General features: G+C 47.1%; 1 pseudogene; it reads left to right on the top strand.

Annotated features, from left to right (window-relative positions):
- Positions 1-732: 732 nt before the first annotated feature.
- On the top strand, positions 733-5038 carry LOC123140806 (high-affinity nitrate transporter 2.1-like; annotated as a pseudogene).
- Positions 5039-6961: the final 1923 nt, after the last annotated feature.

Raw genomic sequence — 6961 nt, 5'->3', positions numbered from 1 at the left:
TTATCAAGTATTACCTCCATCCTAAATTAATTGTCTTAAATTTGTCTAGATATGGATGTACTTGGCACTAAAACATACTCCCTCCGTCCCGTAATATAAGAGCGTTTTTTACACTAGTTTTTGACACTAGTATAGTGTAAAAAACGCTCTTATATTACGGGACGGAGGGAGTATCAAACATAAATAATTCTAGATGGAGGGAATACGTTTTAGTAATACGTCAACCTGCAAGTTTTGCAATCAGATCGAAAAAACCTCATACTGTCAACTCTTTGCACTGTCAGTAGGTACGTACTTGCAACAATTAGTGCCCTGCGTTGCATATATATTATCTCCATATAAGTAGCTCGGCAGCTCTGATAGGTTCAACAAAGCCAGTTATACGATAGTTGCAATAACTGCTTATTAAAGCTACAATGTTAATTAAGGAGCAGAAAAGCGTCAAACATATCACTAACAGTGTGCATTACTTTGAGCAGATTCAGAAAATGGTGTGAAACGAGACAAAGGGGACCCAGGCAGCATATGCCAACGAATATGCCAAACCGAAGCTGCAGCTGGTCTATAAATACATGCCTCCTTCTAGTCTCTCGAGCATACACTCAAACCATCCCAACTTTGATGCCTTGAGCTTCCTCGGTACTTAGCTAGTTCTTGCCTCCTACTCCACAGTTCAGCTGAGCTCCAAGGAGCAAGCAAAGGAATAGCCTTCCGGCCTCGACACAAGAGGAAATGGAGATGGAGGTCGGCTCCCCGGATGCCACCGGCGCAGCCCCCATCAACTTCGCGCTGCCGGTGGACTCTGAGCACAAGGCCAAGTCCATCAAGATCTTCTCCTTCGGCAACCCACACATGCGCGCCTTCCATCTCGGATGGATGTCCTTCTTCACATGTGTCGTCTCCACCTTCGCCGCCGCGCCGCTCATCCCCATCATCCGCGACAACCTCAACCTCACCAAGGCCGACATCGGCAACGCCGGGGTCGCCTCCGTCTCCGGCGCCATCTTCTCAAGGCTAGCCATGGGCGCCATCTGCGACCTTCTCGGCCCGCGTTATGGTTGTGCCTTCCTCGTCATGCTCTCCGCACCAGCGGTGTTCTGCATGTCAGTCATCGATGGTCCCGGAGGATACATCACTATCCGCTTCCTCATTGGTGTCTCTCTTGCCACCTTTGTGTCATGTCAGTACTGGATTAGTACCATGTTCAATAGCAAGATCATTGGGACGGTCGGCGGCTTGACGGCGGGGTGGGGTGACATGGGTGGCGGTGCCACACAGCTCATCATGCCTCTCGTCTTCGACGGCATCCTGGCATGTGGTGCAACGCGTTTCACAGCGTGGCGCCTCGCATATTTCGTGCCAGGAATGATGTTGGTGGTGATGGGCTTGCTTGTCCTCACCATGGGGCAAGACCTTCCCGACGGCAACCTGGGGAGCCTCCAGAAAAATGGTGACATGAACAAAGACAAGTTCTCCAAGGTTCTCCGGGGCGCCGTCACCAACTACCGCACATGGATCTTTGTCTTCATCTATGGCTACTGCATGGGCGTCGAGCTCACCACCAACAACGTGATCGCTGAGTACTACTATGACAGCTTCCACCTCGACCTCCGTGCCGCCGGCACCATCGCTGCTAGCTTCGGCTTGGCCAATATCTTTGCACGGCCGATGGGAGGATACCTCTCCGACCTTGGCGCCCGCTACTTCGGCATGCGTGCCCGTCTTTGGAACGTCTGGATCCTCCAGACAGCCGGTGGAGTCTTCTGCATTTGTCTCGGCCGTGCATCCAGTCTCCCCATCTCCGTCACATTCATGGTCCTCTACTCCATAAGCGTCGAGGCTGCATGCGGTGCCGTCTACGGTGTCATCCCTTTCATCTCCCGACGCTCGCTCGGCCTCATCTCTGGCATGAGCGGTGCAGGTGGGAATGTCGGTGGCGGGCTCACACAGTTTCTATTCTTCACGTCATCGCAGTACACCACCGGCAAAGGACTACAATACATGGGCATCATGATCATTGTGTGCACGCTTCCTGTCACACTCGTTCACTTCCCGCAGTGGGGCTCCATGCTCCTTCCTCCCAGGGCCGATGCCACCGAGGAGGAGTACTACGGTGCCGAGTGGACAGAGGAGGAGAAGAGCAAGGGCCTCCACCTCGCCGGAGTCAAGTTCGCCGAGAACAGCGTCTCTGAGCGCGGAAAACGCAATGCCATCCTCGCCGTGCCTTCCAGCCCACCAAACAACACGCCGCAGCACGTATAAGACTTGTATTATTTTACCGCAGTGTATACCTCTTGAGTATACACACACACCATGTATATACGGACGTACATGCCTCCCTGGGATCGAGGCGGTGCATCCCATTAGGACGGTCTGGTTTTCCACACCGCGTGACTTTTTGGGCGCTTATCAAAAATCCCATCAGAGGAGGCCTTAGTCTATAATATGGGCTTGTAGTATGTTTTAGGATAAGAGATATTTGTGTGAACATGCATCATTCTCACACCACTGTGTCTCCTTAATCCTTGTTGTACAATTGTACTTCTACTTGTAGTTTGATTCAGTTTTGCAACTTGTAGCAGTAGTACTTGTTTTCTTATAGCGGCTCGGCAACCGACGGTGACTTTGGAGTCACATGTCACACACTACATGGAAGAGAGCTGCTACTCGTTAACAAACGCTTTGGTCAATCATGAGGTAGCTACTAGCAAAGCTACCTGCCGCAATAGAATACACCTTCTCTCACTAGCTAGCCGGCTCTTGATGCTCTATGGGGTACGTACGGCCAGCCTTTAATTAGGTCACGATCGATCGAGATATAGTGCTGGCCCATATAAGTGATGCTAGGGTCGTCCAATGCGGAGATTATGCCTAGAGACCCACGTAAGCGATGAAACCTGGCAACGTACTTATTTTGTTGGGATGCCAAACTACTTATTTACTGCAGTACAATACGTTTGAATACCTAAAAGAGTTGCTATATGTTGGTGTTGCTGATAAACTGTTGTTACCTAAAAAAGTTGCTAGAGTTAGTTACTAAGATATATGAAATTCCTCTCCCGTTGCACTTTCCAGGTACGCTCGGCGATCCTTCTTTCTAAGCTCCACCTCCTTGTACATACTTCACCAAAGTCCAAAGTGCAGATTTGACTCTGGCTAACTCCACTTGTCTCTATCTTAAACAGGCAAGCGTACGGAGGTACGGTGCGGGGTTGCTATGGAAGCGTACGGAGAACCGTACAATATTCTGCCATGAAGGTGGGTGGGTGATCTATAGCTTGATCTCTCATGAGTCGGCATCGGGATCTGCTACCTATGGAGTATCTATCTAGCCACAGGACAAGTGCATTTTCTCTAAGCAAATCTATAGAGTTGGTGGGTTCGAGAGCAAAAAGAAAGTCAAGTTTTCCACCAAATACGAGACAAAACGTCTATAGAGTCAGTGATCAAAACGAGCACTCCAAGGTGATAAATATAGAACTATGCAAAGAGGCAAAGAGTTGACATTAGCTGAGGCCGTACACGCACATGCAATAGGTAAAATTTGGCCGGTCGACATGTTGGTCGATAAGTACCAGATTTTTCCTTTTTCGATGAAAGGCAATACCAGATCTTACCCAGGCGCACCTGGCAGTGGAGGGTCACAAGAAAATTTAGAAAAGACTAGCTTGTACGTATTAAAGTGACTTGCATGCCAACAAGTTTTTACGGGAAAATTATTGCTTTCTTGTCTAGGTGAAAAAAGAACAACGAGTGGGGGCTAGGTTTTCCAGATTTTGAAAAGTAATTTGGTTGATTTATTTTCCACAACACACACATTAGTTATGGTTCTCATGAAACTTGAAATCTGTAAACTATATTGAAATTCATTTGCATGCAAGTTTTAAAAAACATATTTGGATTAGAGCAATTTTTCTTAAGAAGGATCGCATGATCTATAGCACCATCAATAGGTTTGTGGGAGCGACTCTTACTTTTAGATATTAGCATGACATCTTACTGAGATCAGTACATTTTGCATGTTTATAGAATTTATTACTGCATAATTTTTTGTGATGAAATAACCCATTTCTAGCTTGTACATGTCCATGCGTGCTCTAAGCGTTTTCCAAGACAAATTCATGGGTATGTGTATATGTAGTCACATCCAAGGTGTGACATGTAGATTTGGCCTTATTCATATGTCAATAAGAATACGCAAAATGATGATGACAGAATCATGGAGGTCGTAGTACTTACCAGAGGTATCAATCAATATATACCATAAAAAATCAATATATAAGAGCGCTGCTATACACATGATATACTAGCGCCCGATGCATGAATGATCCTACGTGGCAGCTTCACAATGAGCATTCAATCACGATATTTGGACGTGAAGGAACTACCGTTCGCTGCTCGTGCAGAACATATTGTCTGTGTAGCAATTTTGTATATATAACTACCCAAGAGGCATCTACAAGTTTTGACATTGAAAAACTAACAAAAACATCCTACTACAGATAAGTGTGTGTTACTAGGGAGGGTCTTGTGACGTGGAAAGGGTTCTCAATTCTGAAAGTCTACTCAGTCGATCAAGCATGAGATTCAGCTTGGTCTTTCCGTTTCAATAAGAAATGGAAAGGAGACCCTCTTTCTAGCTAGATCCTTAGTTGGGCAAATCTCCCTTTTGCACTGAGTTCTTAGACTTGTTTGCTATCTGTGCAGAACTGATGATGTTAGTATCCTCGTGCGCTCAACGTGAGAATTGGAATGTGTGGTTCCTGTGGCTATTTGGGCTCGAGGAAACCATTGCTTGGTCCAACCTTTGGGCGGCCCTTCCGCCAATGCTTCCCGACTATCCAGACACCATATCTTGGCATTTGACCGCTTCTGATCTCTTCTTTGTTGACTCGGCATATCGCGACTTATGTTATGTGCCGACTCTTGTGCGGGCAACTCGTTTGTGGAAAGCGCCACTCAATTTGAAAACCAAGGTCTTTACGCGCGGCAGATTTTGTGTGATCGCCTCCCGATAGGGGCAGGGGATATCAAGTAGAATGGGCCTAGGGATGGTTTATACCCTTTTCTAGTGTCCCGGATAGTGGGACCTACATCCTCTTCCCTTGCCCTGCTGCCTGTTTTCGATGGTCCTTTGTCCATGAGGCTATGGGCGCTGAATGTGAGTCCCTGGACCTGGCTGATATTATAGAAATTTGAGCCAACTAGACCGGGAGGAGGAGACACCTCTTATGGTTAGTGCTCGTGTCGATGATCCGGGACAACGCATACCAAGATGATTACTGAGTAGGTCTTTTTTACGACGGGCCATTGATTTCATTTTCAAATTTCTAGCCTTTTTACAGTATTGGTACCCGCTCTGTAGGAAGCGGGACCGGGACCGGCTTGGCGGTATGATGGCCACGGTGACTTCGGTTGCACGCCGTCTTTCTCCTCTAGCTGGTCACTAGTCTACAACCCCTTCATGGCCTTTTTCCCTTTATTTGGCCATGCTTGTGTTGTTGTCCTAACAGACTTGTAATTATCTTTCTTGTACTTGGAATTATTGTATGGACATGTGGTTGTTTTATCTATAAAGCGGGGTAAAAGTCTTGTTGAGATACTCACGATCGCATGTACATTAGGCAGCTAGGATCTTGTTTTACTGTTTCCTAGTCTACGGATATCTCCCGATCCTTTCTATGTATAGCGGACACGGTTGAGATATTCTTGCCCTCGTACTCTATATATGCTACGGAATACGATCAATGCAAATATTTCACAATCCACATGGTATCAGATACCGCGTAACTTACCTACCCTAACGCTTCCGCCACCGCCGCCCAGCTGCCGCCGCCTCCCTGCCGGCGCAGTCCCTCCTGCCGCCGCACCCCATCCCGGCCGCCGCCCTCTCCTGCCGCCGCCGTCCACCTCTCTTTCTCCCTCTACCCGAGCCACCCCTAACCCTCACCTTCCATCGCCACCATGTCGTTCGCCTCCTACGACTCCTCCTCCCCCATGTCCGGCGCCACGAACCACTCGAACCCGTTCGCCGGCCTCGACCCTATTCCCGCCGAAGACATCCGCAACATCGACATCCTCGCCTGTGTGCATATCCGTCTCTCCCAGGAGGATTCCTCTTACTACGCATCGAAGACATATTTTCATCTTGTTTTCTGTGAATTCCATCTCCAAGAGCACGTCGACGGCACCGTTGACGCCAAGGCCATGGCGTTCTGAAGGAAATATGCCCTAGAGACAATAATAAAGTTATTATTTATTTTCTTATATCATGATAAATGTTTATTATTCATGCTAGAATTGTATTAACCAGAAACTTGATACATGTGTGAATACATAGACAAACAGAGTGTCACTAGTATGCCTCTACTTGACTAGCTCGTTGATCAAAGATGGTTATGTTTCCTAGCCATAGACATGAGTTGTCATTTGATTAACGGGATCACATCATTAGGAGAATGATGTGATTGACTTGACCCATTCCGTTAGCTTAGCACTCGATCGTTTAGTATGTTGCTATTGCTTTCTTCATGACTTATACATGTTCCTATGACTATGAGATTATGTAACTCCCGTTTATCGGAGGAACACTTTGTGTGCTACCAAACGTCACAACGTAACTGGGTGATTATAAAGGTGCTCTACAGGTGTCTCCGAAGGTACTTGTTGGGTTGGCGTATTTCGAGATTAGGATTTGTCACTCCGATTGTCGGAGAGGTATCTCTGGGCCCACTCAGTAATACACATCACTATAAGCCTTGCAAGCATTGTAACTAATGAGTTAGTTGCGGGATGATGTATTACGGAGCGAGTAAAGAGACTTGCCAGTAACGAGATTGAACTAGGTATCGAGATACCGACGATCGAATCTCGGGCAAGTAACATACCGATGACAAAGGGAACAACGTATGTTGTTATGCGGTCTGACCGATAAAGATCTGCGTAGAATATGTGGGAACCA

This window comes from Triticum aestivum, chromosome 6D (assembly GCF_018294505.1).
Source record: "Triticum aestivum cultivar Chinese Spring chromosome 6D, IWGSC CS RefSeq v2.1, whole genome shotgun sequence".
In the NCBI taxonomy this organism is placed as follows: domain Eukaryota; kingdom Viridiplantae; phylum Streptophyta; class Magnoliopsida; order Poales; family Poaceae; genus Triticum; species Triticum aestivum.
The sequence above is the reverse complement of the archived record's forward strand: the minus strand, read 5'-3'. Positions and strand labels throughout refer to the sequence as shown.